Source organism: Cyprinus carpio, chromosome B18, assembly GCF_018340385.1.
Source record: "Cyprinus carpio isolate SPL01 chromosome B18, ASM1834038v1, whole genome shotgun sequence".
In the NCBI taxonomy this organism is placed as follows: Eukaryota; Metazoa; Chordata; class Actinopteri; order Cypriniformes; family Cyprinidae; genus Cyprinus; species Cyprinus carpio.
The window spans coordinates 18,036,264-18,054,943 of record NC_056614.1 but is presented as its reverse complement, the minus strand read 5'-3'; the positions used below and the strand labels follow the sequence as shown (position 1 = coordinate 18,054,943).

The 18,680-nt window shown below is 37.4% G+C and overlaps 1 long non-coding RNA gene across 1 annotated transcript; it reads left to right on the top strand.

Moving 5' to 3' along the window:
* The first annotated feature begins 2,551 nt into the window (after positions 1-2,551).
* Positions 2,552-15,806, top strand: LOC122140458. The gene is made up of 3 exons (XR_006157127.1): positions 2,552-3,277; positions 10,086-10,227; positions 15,000-15,806. It is a non-coding gene; the product is annotated as an uncharacterized LOC122140458 (long non-coding RNA).
* The last annotated feature ends 2,874 nt before the right edge of the window (positions 15,807-18,680 follow it).

Below are 18,680 nucleotides of genomic sequence, written 5' to 3'. Positions count from 1 at the left end.
ACTGACTTTCTTATATTGAGTTCCACAAAAAAAAAGAAAGTCATACAGGTTTGAAACGACATGACGGTGTGTAAATGATGACAGAACTTTCATTTTTCATTTCATTTTTGGGTGCATGTTGATGCAATGATCCAGTCTTTAAGAGTTTTGGAGTTTTGATCTGGCTCAGTCCTGGCCTGATGAATGCATCATGTCAAACACTAGACAGACTCTTCCGAGCTCCAGCAAACTCCATTCCTCTCTCAGCCCCCCCACTCACATAAACAGGTGTGCTGGACTGCGGCACTGGATCTGTCACGTACACTGTGACAGACCTCTCCCCAGTGCCCTCCTCTTCCCACCATCTCAAGATAGCTAACTTCATAATGTAGCTTTAATAAACAGACAGTCTGTTGTTCACAAATGACGCCATTAACTATTAGGAAAATGAGCGTGTGATTGACGTATGCAGTTATTTTGTCTCTCCCATTCACCACGTTAAGAAAGATGCAGTGAATAGTGACAGATGCCATATGGCCCAAAGGCTGCTTTTATTATCTTATCAGGTTGTGTGTATGTGTGTAAGCTAGCGTGTTATTGTGAGTGAGTGTGATGAGATGGGATTCTGTGTATATATACCATAAAATGAATGCATGCTTGGAAGATCATTTTAAAGTAGCAAGTCCAGCTTTCAAACTCATTCATTCTCTGTCTGCCATTTCAATCTATATCTTATCTTCAGAGTGGAATACAGTGGCCTTTGTAGGGTATTCAGATAGATATTGCTGCTGAAAGGGGCATAAACATCATTTTGCTGTTTGTTTAATGTACTTCTGGGTTTTAGCCTGCCTGAGGATATTATCTACTACAAATAGCTGTCATTCACAGCACATGAACGTAAGAACGAGACTGCTTCAGGCTTTTTATTGCTCTCTCACACACACTTTCCCGTTTTAATTTTTCTTTCATCTTCTCATCTTCCTCACTCTCTCTCTCTTTGTAATGTGGTACAGTTGTTTTCAGTAGCTGAGATGTTTGGTAAGGGCTCTATTTTGTGTCTTTAGATCGTCGGAACTTGCGTCAGGGAGAATAGGGATTCTCATGCAGATTCAGGAGTGCAGTTTATGAAAAGGAACGGAGACAGAAAAAAAAGAAAAGTTCCCCTAAAAATGAAAATTGATTCACCCACTTTCATGTTTTTCCAAACCTGAATGACTTTCTTCTGTGGAATACAATTTTGGTTTGACTTGGAGCCATTTATGTGTTTTCTGTCATTAACTGAAAATATTGGTCTCTTTGTCACACAAAGCTATTGTATAAACTTGCACATGAGTCAGTTAGATCACTTTTATGGTGCTTTTGCATCCTTTTAAAAGTTGATAAGCATCAGTCCTCAGTGTTTAAAAATGTTTAATTTGTTGGAAACAACATGATGGTTAATAAATCATGACAATTTTTTTGGGGGGTGCGAACTATTCCTTTATGTGAGTTTGTAAGAAATACACCCACTTTTTCAATGAGCATCCCTCTATTCAATACTCTGGCTGTCAGACACAGACTTGAGTAGAATGCAAATGATTCCCAGCCATACCACCCATTCTGACCTCTGCTGCATCTCTAGATGAAGATCACATAGTGTGTGAGCTGCTATAGCCTCGGGCTAATTAGCAAAATGGATGCAGGAGAGTGACTAAGATTCATTCAGCTTCTAAACCTCTAAGGGATCAGTGCTTTCAGAGCCACTCAACACCTTGACCCTCTTCTCAACAGAATGCCCTTTAGTTTATAATTCAGATTCTTGCATGGCCTTCTGTGTGTGTGTTTAATGCCTTTATATTCTGGCTCACTTCACTGTGTCTATATTTATACCCCAGGTTTCTCTTGGCCCTTCAAACTGTTGTGTCCCATAAATCAGAAGACACAGGTGTTGATCCGTACAGAGCTCAACATCATGTTCCTCACATCACAGCTGTGTGTGCACAGGTGGACTACACATCAAAGATGGGTATCGAGAGTTCATCCCCTCTTCTTACTCTGACAGTGGATTTCTAAAAGCATTTTCTTCATGTAGTGATCAGAGAGACAGGAACTTAGGAGGGCACACTCTACCCCTTTGCCTACCCTTGTGAGGGTTTTGGCACAGGAACCAGTGGCCTGTATCCATTTCTTATATTTCCACCAAAAAAGGGTGGAAATTTACTCTGTGCCATCTCTTTACCGTGTTTAGGTTTTAAAACAACAACTCACTTGGGATTCAAAATGCTAAATAAAATAGGATTGCTCCCATTAGAATCAACTAATTCTTAAGTGCCTGAAGCAGCAAGATATTAACAGTACACTCTTTTCTCACTTCATGTTCAATTGTTTACTGTGAATTATATCATTATATACTGTACACTACCATTCAAAGGTTTGGGGTGAGTAATACTATATATATATATATATATTTAAATTCAAATTTATACATCTATTTAGAAATATATTTATTTTATTTAAATATGATCTCAAATATCTAAAGAATATATAAGGTAATTCACTCACTGAATTGTCTGAAGCAAATGAACTGTTTAACTGATTCAGCTTATTTACTTAACTGGTCAAATTATTCATACTGATTTGCTAACCTGTTTTGCTGATTTTTTTATTAAATTGTTCATGAATCTCTGTTTATAAAAAGCTGACCCAAAGCACCTGACACTGTTTGATTGCTGAAATATTGTGGTGCTTGATTATTTTAATATACATGCATGTTAACTGGTACCACAGCAAAATTATTGCAAATCCTTAAGTATTAAAAATTTATTTGGAGGAACTATGCCATAGCACTATTAGTAAGCATTGAATCACGTAGAGAGCACTTACAGAAAGAGCTGTAAAGAGTGAAGAGCGGAAGGTGTGGAGTGGGGGGTGTTTAACTGAAGTGTTTGGCTGCAGCACCATAGGTTATACTCTATTTTCTTGTGTTTATTTTGGATATTCTTTCTATCATGCACACAAACACATACATATAAGAATAGTTGAGATGGGCTCTCAAATGGGACAGGGGGACCCCTGCAGATGGAGGTGGGCGTTACATCCGCCCAGTGAGTCATCAGTGCTAAATTTAGAAAAAATTGCTCGCTCACACATTCTCACATGCAAAAACACACTTAGAATTGTTTTTATCATCATTGTCTTTATCATTATCACCATCACAGGCTTCTACCACTACATCAACTTTCCCACATGGTCAAACACATGGGAAGAAGATGAGGTCAAAACTTGTAACCTTTCTGATACATCTATCTTACAACATCAAGTAAGTCAAAGTTACATTTGAGTTTGATTTCCTTTATACTCAGTTTTTCTACTGTTTATCTCAGTTATTGCTTCATGGGTGTTCTATTATCTGGATGATGTGATTCAGAATTTAATAAAATGTCATTAGTAGATTACTAAATTGGTGAGCCTGTTGGTGACCCTCATCTAAGACTTCAGACTCCAGGCTGTTTATTCCGTTAAGTACATTAACTAATCACTTAAATCTATATCTCACGACCTTTCCTAACTGGAGTTATATGATCAAAAGTTACAATCAGAGCAGATATGTTGAACATTTCACATAGCTTAGTATGTGAAATGAATGAACACTCGATGAAATTCCTTCTGGCAATGTTACCACAAAATAGTTTTTATAATCAGTTCATGTTTATTCATGTTTATTAGTGTGCAAACGTTTTTCAAAGGGCTCAGTGTCTTAGGAGATTTTCTATCAGTAATTTTTAGGGCACAGTCTGACATGGTAGAGCATGGCACTAACAACACTGCATTGGATAAATGTGTCTGCAAAATGCATAAAAGTAAGTATTTCAAGTGCAGTTAGATGAACTTAAAGCAATAGTTCACACCCATACATGGAAAAATGTCATTGTTTACTCACTTGTTACAAATCTGTATGACTTTCTTCTGTGGAACACAAACAAAGACATTTTAACAGGTTTGATAAGCATTTACTTTAATTGTATGGACAAAAAATAAAATAAAAATCAGACATTGCTAATATTTTATGCATTCTTCAGAAAGATATCCATACAGAATTAGAACCTGAGTGTGATTAAATGATGACAGAATAGAAATTTTTAAAGATTTGATTTTTCACAAGCCCTCTTTCGCCTCATCCCCATTGAAATTGTTTTGCGACTTTTGTGGTTACTACAGTAAAACATTTCTGGAGAACCAAGTTTGAATATTCCTTAGTGGTAGAAATAGAATTAAAACTGATTGGAATGTGTACTTTTTAGAACATATCATTTGTTTTGTCTCCGTTTGTGTGCTTCAAGTCATAATTAGGGGTATCAGACCTACCTTATTAATTTTAGGTAGACAGCGAATAAAAATAATTTGCACTGTTTACAAATTTGCATAATAGTTGTTGCTGTTGTTTGCAAAAGAAAATACCTAAGCACTAAAACCCTTAGATAAAGCAACCTTTTTTATTGCTTTTTATTGATATCAGATTCAGGTTGTACTGAATGACAGGATACTCCACCCTCCGTTTCTGTTTTTGGGCAACTATTTACATTGAATCTTGTAAGGTTTTATTATAATTTAGATTCAGTGTTTATAGTGTGTTGTTGTTGCTGATGCATTTGTTTCGAGCACATTCACAGACATGAAAGACTCCAGTTTGTCTCCCCTATGTTCTAAATAGCTTTTGTGTTGCTTGCATTATCTGTTTGTTGCTACAAAGCAAGAACAGAATCAATATTAATATACTGTACACTCGGGCTGTTATTTTAAATTATTATTTTGACCTAAATGTTTTATTGTTTAAATATGTGCTTTTCTGCATAGATTTCCGCTTAAAGTCTTGCTCATAAATAGCAAGAGTGACACCAGCGAGGCCCTGTTTGCTCCCTCACCTGCTTCCCTCGGTCATCCAGAGCACTTCTGCTCTTTAGACCTGCTGACACAGGTTATTAATGTGGCTCATTTAGCCTGACCCTCCCTCCTCCCCCAGTCCAACACACACACATACGAGCCTCTGCAGCAATCATACGCCCCGTCTAGACACTCATTAGAGAATCACGCTCACTCGCACACATATTATTAAGCCATCTGCAAGTGACTGATTTTTAGGAACAAACTCCATTGCCAAACTTACAAATGTTCACATTTTTGTAATCAAATGCAGATGCACTCTGGCACGGGGACTGTATGGGGGTCTACCTCCATCCTGTAGTCCTCTGGCACTCGGCTGGCAGAGGCTGCAGCGCTCCTCCCATCCTTGAGCCTCTGGTTGCAGCTCCAGCCGCTCCATCTGTTCTGCCTAGAGCTCTAGGCACCTCTCGTTCCCCACCACACATACCTGTACCTACTGCTGCTAAACTAGCATATACACATCCAAAATAGCAAATTTTTGTGCATTTAAGTCTGTTTGTGGGTTTGAAAATAATCTTCAGTAAGCTATTAAGTAAAAAAGAGGCTGAAATATATGTAAACACGCAGTGTACCACACATCCACATTCACAGACGTCTCTCTCTGCATGTGGCTTTGTTTGTTTACCTCAGCTCTAACCACAACACTTCTGCGCAGCGAGAGCAAAGTCTCGCCCTAGTCCTCTCCAGATTGCAGCTTCCCCCCTCAACCCCCTACCTTCTCTGCAACTGCTCCAAGCTAAGCTGAGTCACTCCCTAACGTTGTACCCTCTCCCGGCCGTTCGGCTCTCTGGAAGAACAGAGCGGAGAGCAGCGGCAGTAATTAAGCTGTGCAGCGGGGGGCTGGGTTTGGATGGGGTGAAGTGCTGGGTTTACGGGGGAGAGAGAAGGCCACTCCTGTAGGGCAGAGCCATGATGCCATCTGTTGATCGGGTTCTCGGAGGGAATGGGGCGGCTGGGTCTGACGGAGCCGAACCCGGCACACCTGCAGAGAGATTCTCACACACCTAGACATGCCGAGACTGCTGCGCTGTGGTGCCACGGCTGTGTCTGCAACAACCAAGCCTGTGGCAGTCTGTTATGCTAGAACGATCACAAAGCAGAAGCTCTACATTTAGACAATAGGTAGAGCAGCAAAGCAATCCTTTTAAACCATTTGTGATTACTAAATTAGCATAGCAGCACTTGTGCATATTTATGTACACTGTTATGCATTTTTGATACATGAGTAAATCATTGAATAGTCATTTAGCTACATAAAGTGGCTTTAGAAGTCCATATAATATTATTGATGTTTTATTTCCATATCATTGAACAAACAGCCCATCACTGACCTAAAATCCATAGCGATCCATTTTGCAATAGAGTTATTAGAGTTTGGGCCAGATTTACTAAACAGGGCAAATTAGCATTAGAGTGCAATTAAATAAAAGCGCAGATGGAGAAAATTCTGCAAGTGATTTACTAACAATGCACACATTAAAGAACACAGACGCATGCAAGATCATTTCCATAATGACCAGCACAATCTACCAAGAGCAGCGAAAATTACCGCCTGCTTTAAGAAATGCTTTTTATGGGCGTTAAATAATGTTTAAAAAGCAAACGTTAGTAAATCGCGCATGCATGTTCAAAAGGGTCAGGTGCAAAAATAACTGTGTCCATGCCTAATTCTACACTGCGCTTCTTTCATAAATCCTGAAAGGCAAAAAAACTTTGCGGTGGGGCAAGCTGTTAGTAGCCTAAATCTGTTCCTTGGAGCTGATAATGCTGCAATATTTGTTTAATTATTGGTCTATATGCAGTGTCTTTTTTATCCAGTGTCCATCCTTTTTATTCTTATATTATTTTTATGTATTTATATAATTTGTATGTACTGTAATTACTTGTACTAAATGAACTCCCTAATTTATTAAATGAGTGCATTAAATGAACTCCCTAATAACTATAACAATTCTTTTTACACTATGCAGTATATAAAGATCAGTGCTTTTAAAAGTTAAAAATAATAATAATAATATTTTTTTTATTAAATATTTAAAAATTTTATTTTAGATAATTGTATATTTTTTACATTATTAACTATTAAATTAACTTCCTATTTTTTAATATCTAGCTACAATTCACCCGTATATAAAGATCAGTGCATAAGTGTTAGCGAATATGCATGCCTGTTACACGTGTATGTACTGTATGTGTGTTTGTAGATGTTTTGAATCTGCTAACTGGAGTTGTGTGTGTTGTGTGTTGATGGGCTCTGAGTAATACTCTGGTGTCTGTCAGCATGCATTAGTGACATTTGTTAACGTCATGCCCTACTTCCACTGCTCTGCAAAGCTGTAGAGGTGCACATCTCACTGGAGAAAAGCCTGCCTGCTAAACGATGATCACCGTTAATGAGCACCACCAACAACATCAGTTATGCTCAAATTTCAGAGCGTTGTAAAGCTGTAAAGCTACAGGGACTGTTAAATACAGTATGTTAAACAAAGTCATTAATGATAAGATGTGGAAGCATTGTTTCGAGCTATAAAAAGTTGATGAAAAATGCATAATGATGTTCATTTTATTGGAACTTGTACGAAGGATGCCAGATATCTTAACCGACTGGGTGTTAGAGGAATAAGTCGAGTTTATAAAATTGTATCTATTGACAGTTCAGATAGAATATAGATTTTGTTCTCTGTTGTCAGGCCGCCTAAAAGGGTACTTGACAGGGAGTTATTACTAAAGAACTGAATGTTTTCTCTCCCTCTTTTGCTATAGTGCTGTCTGATGCTCAGACACACACACACACAGGGTGGCAGGTGTGAAAGGCAGGGTTTGATGTCACATCGTGGGCCAGTCCCTTCCCTATTAGGCTGAGCAGACCACCTGTCTGGCTCTTGGATGAAGAGCTGTGCTTCAGGCCCGCCGGACTCATTAAGGCCCCGCGAGCAATTACTGCCTCCTCCTGCCGAGAAATCGACCCCATGCCCCACTGAAGCTCTGCTGAAATCCCTCAATCCTCTCCTCACCACCTCCTCATCTTGTGTTTTACCAATTCACAAAAAAACTACCTACAATGACCCAACTATATAACCCACCTTCACATGCTATTCAAAGATCTATTCCAGTAACACCGCCACAGTCCTGATGACCCAGTGCCCTGTCTCTCAACCACACTGTGGGATGGTGAAAATGTGGACTTGTGTTACCAGCAATTCTCAGTCATCCTGACGAGTTTCCAAGGAGCTTTTTGCCATCTCTGTTTCTCTGACCTTTGCATTAAGGGCAGATTTGATGTCCTGAACATTTAGGCTTTATTGATATTTCCCAGTTCGTGTTGCTTCACCACAAATGAAGAGAGCATGCAAAACATCATTAACCTTCAAAAAGGTTTTACAATCGTTAGTATCAGCTACAAATTTCACAGTGCATGTGTTATTATTAACCTTAACTCCAGAGACAAAAGAGTTGCCAGAAATGGTGGTTCCAGGGGGGAAATCATCATTTATAAATGACCCAAACAGGCAGTTTTATTATTTATAAAACACTATCCGAATGTTTTTTACTTTTATGAAGTCACATCTTTTTTATCCAATCCAATGATTATTTTTTGTAATGTGAAAGAATTGTTTGGTTACCAATAAACAGAAGCAATGTTAGCTTTTTTGAAGGTCCAAATGCATATTTTGAAGTATTTGAATACCACAAAGTCCATTTGTGCTCCCATAGTTTATTTTCTGATTAATAAAACACATTTCGATAATAATTTAAAGTTTTGGAATGTTTTTAAAATGTTGCATATAATTGACAGTGGCTCTTCTTTGAATAAATATTTATTGCATAGTTTGTTACACTGTATTGATATCAATGATTATTGATATATTGACCTATATATCAGTATTGATATTGCATTCCATAGGAAAATGGAAGAGATGTGATTACTCAGATGTTTTTATCAAGCAAAAACTATAAGCAGAAGACAAGAGCAACTGTCCCAGATTGCTCTACATTGAATCTTATTGGAGTCAAGGAGAAACAATTGAAATATCAAAGATTCAAAGTGTAAATTTTTTTCAGTTAATTGTTCTTTTTCAATGGCAATTACATTTTATTAATAATTAAATGGAATTACAGAGTTTATTAAATCAGAAAAGTTTACTGTCTTTTTTTTGTTATACCATACCATATTAGGTAAGGAATAGGTCTTTAATGATGTTTCCTAGGGCAAAGGTAAAAAGTCATTTATTTCAAACAAACTTTAAAAACTGATTTGGGAATGTAGTTGAACTTCAGTGCACATCAGTGGTTTATCGAGGGTTAAAACAGGTTTTGATTGAGAAGTATTCAGCACAACTTCAATAAGAACTTGAAAGACTTCAGCAGCTGCAATCGCTCTGAGGGAATAACAATTTGGGTGCTATCATGTCCTACGGGTGACCTGCTGTGAGAAAAAGAAAGAAAAACAAAGAGGAAAGCAGTTAAGCCTTTTTTTATTCATTCAGTACTGAATTGCAGCCACAGCAGCACTACTAAAAGACTGTCACAACAGCTCAATGCGTATAGAGGAGGGGGATGAGAGATCACTGACATTTATCTTCCATATTCTTCAGCAAACACAAAGAGAGAGTGTGATGACAGACAAAGAAAGGGAGGGAAAGAGGACCAAGTGACTGGTGAGATGTGTGTTTGAGCATATTTGTAAATAGGGGCGGGGTTTACTGGAACAACAAATTTTCTTTCAAGGGAGCTGCGTCAGCACAAACGCTTTTGCACTCTGTCAGAGGTCATATTATGTAGATACACACAAACACACACAGAGTCATCTGAACATCTGTTTGGGTTGAGTGGAAGCCTCTGACAGACTGGCTTCCCTGCAGCTTGAAAGTCTCCAAAGCCATTTTTTCCTATTATGCCACGTACAAGCAAACACACAGTCCTACATAGTCACAAGTTGCCCTTGACATTCAGAGTTACTACACCACTTCTTTATTAAGCTGATCTGATTTGTCTTTCTTTCTGTTTTACACCTGAAGTTCTTTCATTATTGCATTGGTAAACTCTTAAATACTGTACACATTATCAGTATATTCTCTAATCTGTCCACTTAAGGTGATGATCCCAAGGTGAGACTGACTGTTTGATTGGTTGATTAACAGATGCCCGAGCTGACTGATTTCCATGTCTACTCTCACCTGTTTCAGAGCATGCCCTCCTCACCATGAGCCCCTGTTCCCATAGAAACAGAACAGCTGGACTGTCAGACCAGGTGTGTTTGACTGACGGGGTCTCACTAAGCTGTCCCAGGAGTGGAACTGGCGGCGGAACCCTGCAGTCTTTTGATCGGTATGATTTTTAGTTAATGCTCAGTTGTGTGTCATGTACCTTTATTAATGATGCATAGTAACTCTAAACACCACTGGCTATGTAACAGCAGATATGTTCCATTTCATGTTTGACATTGATGGCTCAAAGGAAATGCTGACCCTTGAATGTGTTGCTTTATTGTATTTCAAATATTGTTTGTTTCAATGCACTGAAGTATTTTCATGATCTATGTGGTCATTGTGCACTGAAGGTCAGTGAATGTAATATGTAATACATCATTTTTAATACTTAATTTATTTAGCTAATGAGAATCCCTTAAATTATCTAAGGCTTATTATGTATTTAAGTGAAAATATATGTGGGAAAACATCAAGGTCAACCAAGTTTGATCAAAAAAGCGACCAAAACATTTTTAGGTTGATAGAGAGGGACAATACTAAATGCTGTTTTTTATTTAGTTCTTTTTTATTTATGATGGAGAATAATTTCTGAAATTAAATTTTAAATAATTGAATAATTGCTCCAAGATGCATACTGTTTACAAACCTGATTCCAAAAAAGTTGGGACACTATACAAATTGTGAGTAAAAAGGCAATGGAATAATTTACAAATCTCATAAACTTATATTTTGTTCACAATAGAATATAGATAACATATCAAATGTTGAAAGTGAGACATTTTGAAATGTCATGCCAAATATTGGCTCATTTTGGATTTCATGAGAGCTACAAAAGTTGGGACAGGTAGCAATAAGAGTCCGGAAAAGTTAAATGTACATATGGAGGGCCAATTTGCAACTTATTAGGTCAATTGGCAACATGATTGGGTATAAAAAGAGCCTCTCAGAGTGGCAGTGTCTCTCAGAAGTCATGATGGGGATCACCAATTCCCCCAATGCTGCGGCGAAAAATAGTGGAGCGATATCAGAAAGGAGTTTCTCAGATAAAAATTGCAAAGAGTTTGAAGTTATCATCATCTACAGTGCATAATATCATCCAAAGATTCCGAGAATCTGGAACAATCTCTGTGCGTAAGGGTCAAGGCTGGAAAACAATACTGGATGCCCGTGATCTTCGGGCCCTTAGACGGCACTGCATCACATACAGGAATGCTACTGTAATGGAAATCACAACACATGGGCTCAGGAATACTTCCAGAAAACATTGTCGGTGAACACAATCCACCGTGCCATTCGCAGTTGCCGGCTAAAACTCTATAGGTCAAAAAAGAAGCCATATCTAAACATGATCCAGAAGCGCAGGCATTTTCTCTGGGCCAAGGCTCATTTAAAATGGACTGTGGTAAAGTGGAAAACTGTTCTGTGGTCAGACGAATTAAAATTTGAAGTTCTTTTTGGAAAACTGGGACGAGATGTCATCTGAAATAAAGAGGACAAGGACAACCCAAGTTGTTATCAGCGCTCAGTTCAGAAGCCTGCATCTCTGATGGTATGGGGTTGCATGAGTGCGTGTGACATGGGCAGCTTACACATCTGGAAAGGCACCATCAATGCTGAAAGGTATATCCAAGTTCTAGAACAACATATGCTCCCTTCCAGACGTCGTCTATTTCAGGGAAGACCTTGCATTCTCCAACATGACAAAGCCAGACCACATACTGCATCAATTACAACATCATGGCTGCGTAGAAGGATCCGGGTACTGAAATGTCCAGCCTGCAGTCCAGATCTTTCACCCATAGAAAACATTTGGCACATCATAAAGAGGAAGATGCGACAAAGACTTAAGACAGTTGAGCAACTAGAAACCAGTATTAGACAAAAATGGGACAACATTCCTATTCCTAAACTTGAGCAACTTGTCTCCTCAGTCCCCAGACGTTTGCAGACTGTTATAAAAAGAAGAGGGGATGCCACACAGTGGTAAACATGGCCTTGTCCCAACGTTTTGAGATGTGTTGATGCCATGAAATTTAAAATCAACTTATTTTTCCCTTAAAATGATACATTTTCTCAGTTTAAACATTTGATATGTCATCTATGTTGTATTCTGAATGAAATATTGAAATTTGAAACTTCCACATCATTGCATTCTGTTTTTATTCACAATTTTTTGGAATCGGGTTTGTATTTACTAAAAAAAGAACAATAGTGAAAAATACTTGCAGCATCATGAAATTATAAAATTGATTAAAAAATAAACTGGAATGATAGTGGACTTTTTGAAAAGTGTTTGCTTAATTTTTTAATCAAAAGTTTATTTTATCAAAAATATATGGTAATATGGTATATATGGCATATGGTAACACATTTTGACTGATCAAAATTGCCATGAATCATAGCTATAAAAACTCCCTTGTTTGCTGTATACTAAATAAACCATGTTCATATGATGTTTAGTCTAAATGCTTTTCTTTAATAATATATTTTTAAAGGTGCTGTATGTAGAATTGACACGGAGTGGTCGAACTTGGTATTGCAGTCCAAGTTCAAAATATCAGAGAAGTTTTTTTTCAATATTGCATATTTTTTTATCATCCACTTCAAAGCCTGAAAGAAAACAAGTTTTTCGACACAATATTGCTGCGTGTGTTCCATAGAAGAAAGAACATTATACAGATTTGGAATGACATAGGGGTAAAGTTTAAATGAGGACTGAATTTTTATTTTTGGTTGAACTGTCCCTTTAAAGTAGGGCCTTTACCCCTGCAGTACCTTACACATATATACTTCAAATGTTCGATAGCTTCTCAGATTGCATGACTTTTTCCTCATTCTTGTACCAGTGACTGAAATGAATTAAGTATCATCATCATTACAAAGTGAATATTGCTGCATATAAAATATGACTGACTATGCTTCATAGAATTATCTCTTTGTTATTCATGTGACTTGGCTAACACTAGTCACATTCAGCACTTGTGATATATACATTCACCAACCGAGGAGTGACAATATACTTTGCAGTGTGTACCCTGCTCCCTGTATATTCAAAGCAAACATGGGTCTTATGCATTGTGGAGATGGGAAAGCACACGCCGCTGGTTCTGGGATGAGGAGGGGTTGATTGAGTTTGCTTTAACAGAGGCTGGGACGGGAGGAGTGAAATATGGGAGTGACAATATTACAGAACACCGGGACACCTGGAGACCAGCCAACTCCCGCAGCTAATGTCATCATCTGTTCCAGCGAGTGTGTGTGTGTGCTGGGGAAATAGAGGGGGAAAGTTGGAGAAAAAGCAATGCATGATTGAATGATATGTGCTAGGTATTGTGTAAATAACTGCAAAATTATATATAAACCATTGTGCAATGTGCAAGTAATGCAATCCACTAAAAACTCTCATTTGCAGTCTATGACTGGGAATAGAAAAACATTGTTCAGGCGTGTGTATGTGTGTGTCACGGGTGTGATGTTCATAATAGAGCTCTTCTGCGGAAGGTAATTGCAGCTTTCAGGTCATTTGCAAGAAAGCCCCCAATTAATGGAATCATAACGCTGCATCCTGCTCCGCCTCCGCCTTCACCATGCATTTGATCAGAAACGCCTTCTTGCTCTCATCTCTTTCTTACTCCTCCATCACTCGAGCTTTCTTTGCCGGCTCCCTCAGAACTGTGAAATAATGATAGTTTTGAATGTGCAGACGATATTGCATTAACACATCACTTTGAAGAGCACAGGAGCACGTGGTGATGACCAGAAGAGGGTTTTTTTTTTTTCTACGAAGAGCTTCGCCTACGGGGAGCATTTTCTCCATGCTGCGTGCTAGTAATGAGCGTGTGTATGGATGGGGAAAGACTGTGCTTGACCCTGATGGCTGTGTGTGGTTTGTAGAAGTCCTGTTTGTATACTACTTACCTAAAAATATCTCATCAACTCATAAATATTTGATCAGCTATTTCTTCTGTGTGCAGAACAAAGATTTGTTTGAAACTCCTTCGTCTCTCAGAGTCAAAATTTGCTTTAAAGTGATACGTTTTTCCAAGGCTGTTTTTTTGTTTGTTTGGGTTTTATTTTTTTTTTTTTATTTATTTTTTTTTGCTTTGTTTTGTTTTGAAAATATCTCATAAACTCAAATATTTGATCAACTATTTATTCTGTGTGCAGAACAAATATGTTTATTCAAAACTCCTTGGTCTCTCAGGGTCAAATTTTTCTAATTTAATGTGACAAGATTTTCCAAGGCTGTTTCCACTGTTTTGGTTTGGTTTTTGTTGTCTTTTTTTGTTTTGTTATTGTTTTTTTGTTTTGTTTTTGTTGTCTTTTTTTGTAAAATGACAAGATTTTTCAATGCAGTTTTGTTATTTGGTTTGGTTTGGTTTTTTGCCTTTAATTTCTTTACTGTTCTATCACATTGTTCAGCGTATGTAAAGCACTTTTAAGGCAATTGTAACAAACAAACAAACAATAAATAAATAAATAAAAGAAAGGAAAGTAATAGTATAAATCAAAAAATCTGAATTATAATTAAATAATGCAGTCCAGGCAGTAATGTAAAGAGCAGCACAGTGCTTAGTCAGAGAACCCACTTGTAAACAATTTTTTGTTGTTGGAACATGGCTACTGTCGGGGCACATCTGACATTTTCTGGATGCTGATTCCAGCTGTGAATAGCATAATAGCTAAATGCTGTCTCACCATGTTGAGAATGAATCCTAGGATTTCTAGCTCAACTATTTTGCTGATGTTGTCTGATTGTTCTTTTGTCTTATTCTGGCCCAACAGTACACATTTTGTCCGAACGAAAAGCTACTTTTTCCTGTTTTTTCATATTTTGTGTTAAGTAATGTGTAATGTAATGCAGTCTCACTCTCTATCTCTCTATAAAAGGTGAATGGAGCGGTCAGCAAGGGGCAGTGGAGAAACTCACCGCAGAAGAGGAGAGGAAATTAAATCAGCGGGATACACAGGTTTGGGGCAGATCCAATGAGTGCCAAGTGCAAACTAATTTAATTGTGTGTGGGCTGCTGTCCCTTGATGCCCGGCCCAGACCAACCACCCCATGACCTTCACGACCCTACAGCCTGCCATAGGGAGACAGCAGTCTGCTGCAAGAGGTGGCCGGGAACACACTTGGTAAGTGGTCTGCACCTAATTTGTCAGAGTGTGTTTGCATATGTGTATACGTATAATTATAAATGTGTTTCATGTGCTCTTATGTCTGACAAAGACATTCACTGAAGTCACACAGTCTTAGCATTTGAGAACAGAAAGTGAGGAAGATCAGGACAGAAAAATGTAGCATCTCATAGAGGGATCAGATGGAATAGGGGACTGAATAGAGATAGAGGGGAAAAGAGATAGATCAGAGTGTGATGGAGAGGTAGGAAGTTCCCCAGGTTTGTCTGTGACACCGCATGCTGTTGTGTAAGCCAAACAAACAACAGGTGTCAGGCTTCTGTAAAAACCCTCTTGCTCCTGACTGTGAGGAAATTGGAGTCGGCAGACCTGTGAAGTTCAAAGCAGGAGAAAAAAACATTAAACAATAGAAGCATCACTCTCAGTATGGATGGGAAATCAAATGCCATGCTAACACACAACGCACAGATATACACCCATGGGAGCAGACAAACACACATGCAGATACCATATTACATAAAACGACTTTAGACTGAGAATTTACACTTTCTGTAAATACAGTACACTTGGGTGTCCCTTGAGTTTAAAAAAAATTAGAAGCACAAATCTCAATTTGTTGTTCTTTGATCTTTTTTTAATACACTACCATTCAAAAGTTTATGCTCACAAAGACAGACTTGTTTATCATAAATACACTAAAACATTAATATTTTGAAATATGAAAACAATTTGAAAAAAAAAATTCTAATATTTTATGGAAACTGTGATGCATTTTTTAGGATTCTTTTGTAACAATCTAAATGTTTTTAATGTCACTTTGAATCAGTTTAATGTATCCTTGCTGAATAAAATAATTACTGACCCCAAACTTTTGAATCATAGTGTATGTTGAAATATTAAATAACAAAATGTTAACCTAGTATGAAAAAGTAGTTTCAAATATATCAAACATTTGTATTCACCATCTACTGTAAGATGATCACTTGTTGCAGTAATATATATATATATATATATATATATATATATATATATATATATATATATATATATATATATATATATATATATATATATATATTCAGTATCTAGGCCCAAACTAGCAGCTTAATGAATAATAATTTAAAGTCATACTGTAAGCCTAGCCATGACATTTTTTATTGTATGATTTATTCTAAATTAAAATAATATTTATTCTGAAGGTTATCTGCTGTTTATTGTTATAGACAAAAGGTTTTGCACTTTATTTAACCATATTCTCAAAATTCAGTAAAAGGTTCAAATGAATTGAATAGAAAATAAAACACATCATATTTAATTAGATTTTCTGAGGCTGACAGACATTTTCTGAAGGTTAGGCAATGAACATTTAGTTGAAAAAATACTTCAATTTTTAAGAGTTTGAGGCTTTATTTTGTAGCCAATTTGCAGAAGCTGCCACTTGTTTTTATTTGCGCCTGACTTCCTGATGAGGAAGTCATCCTGATGAGTTATGTAATGAGGGGAAAAACACATATTCAGTCATTTGCACAATGGCCATTATAACAGAATTTAATAGCATTTATTTTCCATTTATCAAGTATATAAAAGGCTTCCATGGTGAATTCAAATGTTCGTTTGCCATTAAAGCTTAGCTCAGCGGTTCTTCCACTCATTTGCAGTCTCTCCTGCTCTCTCTCCCATTATTTTTGTCTTTTTCTCTTTACTTCGTCATGTGTGAGTTTTAGTTGGAGTGAAATTGATCTTCCTGTGCTGCCATCAGTGCATTCGCTCTCACTCGCACTGATTCTATTTTGAATTTTCAATCAGTTCATGCTGTGTAAATGTTTCTGTTTTTCTGTCACAACTGACCAGTTGGATTTCAATTAATTTCATTTCTATTTTGACACTTTTAATTAAAGTGACTAATAGAGCATTTGGGTTATGCTATTTGTGACAAACTTTGATACAATATGCGCATATTTCTCTTCTGAAGATGACTTTTATCTAAACTGTGTAATAAATACCATGTCTCAGATGCTGTTAATATGATCAAATTGGCTAATTAATGGTTGTGATTTGTTGAGATGTTTGCAATGTTCCATGGCTCATAATGTCGTGTGACCTTTAAAAAGCTTAATGCCAAGTCAGGCATATTGAATGCTGTCGGTTTGTGTGTGTATGTGTTTGGATCGTCCTGGGCACAATGGGGCATCGTCAAACAGAGGGCACTCTGCGTGAGGGCATTTGAGCCAGAAATGTGATGGAGAGCTCTTTCATTTGATGTCTCCTTTAATGGGCTATCCAGTTTGGGTTGAGGTGGGTGGTCTTCTCTAATGAGGCAACCAACCTCAGACCAGGTCAGCTTTCTTTTTTCCCCTCTCTCTCTCTGATGCTTTCTCTCTCTTTCAGTCTGTCACCGGTGTGCATGGGATCATGCTGTTCTTAAGTGATGGCTCAGGATGGTGAGCTGTTATATGCTATCTTTGTTTCCTACCCAGTCATCCTATTGAAAAATAGCCAACACAGACTCAACATATTTTAAAGTGATAAACTCCAAAGAGGTTAATAACACCTGGAGAAACTTTCTGCGTAGCAGTTATAAATTCATCCCATATGATGCCCCGACAATTGTCATAATTATAAAATTTAAAACAAGGTCCCTATTTGACTTTTTGACTTGTTTTTGCAATGACTGACAACATATATATATATATAATATATATATTTAACTTCACTTTAAACACCAAAAAATGGTTTAATAATAGTTTTAATAGTTAAATGTTTTAATGATTTTAGTTAACGATAACCCTTGTCCCCTTGATCAATTAAATGAAACTTTCAGCGAACACTTTGATAACATCCTATGAAAAAAAGCCTCTTTGTTTCAAACTGAACTGAAAAATATGTATCATCTCCTTATAATCTGAAAATGTTTGCAAAAATCATTCTACCACCTCTTGAAATCTCGACAGGATGCCTAATCAAGCAAAGCAAGTCAAGCACTTCATCACTGATTTGTGAGTAACCAGCATCCAACAAAACAAGACAATTATATCAACAATAATGTTTAATGATTGTTCAAATTGGCTTATTCTGGTCTTTACACACTTTAACTTCCTTCCACTCTCACTCTCTTCAGGCATAGGGTGGTTCTTTTTTAGCAAAACGAAAGCCTTTTTTGGTGGTAAAGATCAGGAAGGACATTGTGGCCTTTTGTGATGAGCAAGGTTTTCATTCAACCCACTGATTGAGCTTTCAGCCCTTCATTCATAATTGAAGGCCATTAACTCCCATGGTAAGTGCCTGTAGTTTAATTAGCTGGTCTGATGGCCTGGGTGCTTCACTAGTGAACACTGAGCTTTAATTGAGTCTTCGGTCAGCAGGCAGACAGGAACAGTGATCTAGATCACCTTCAGCACAAATAGCAGTGAAGGTGGACATTTTAAAAGCTGC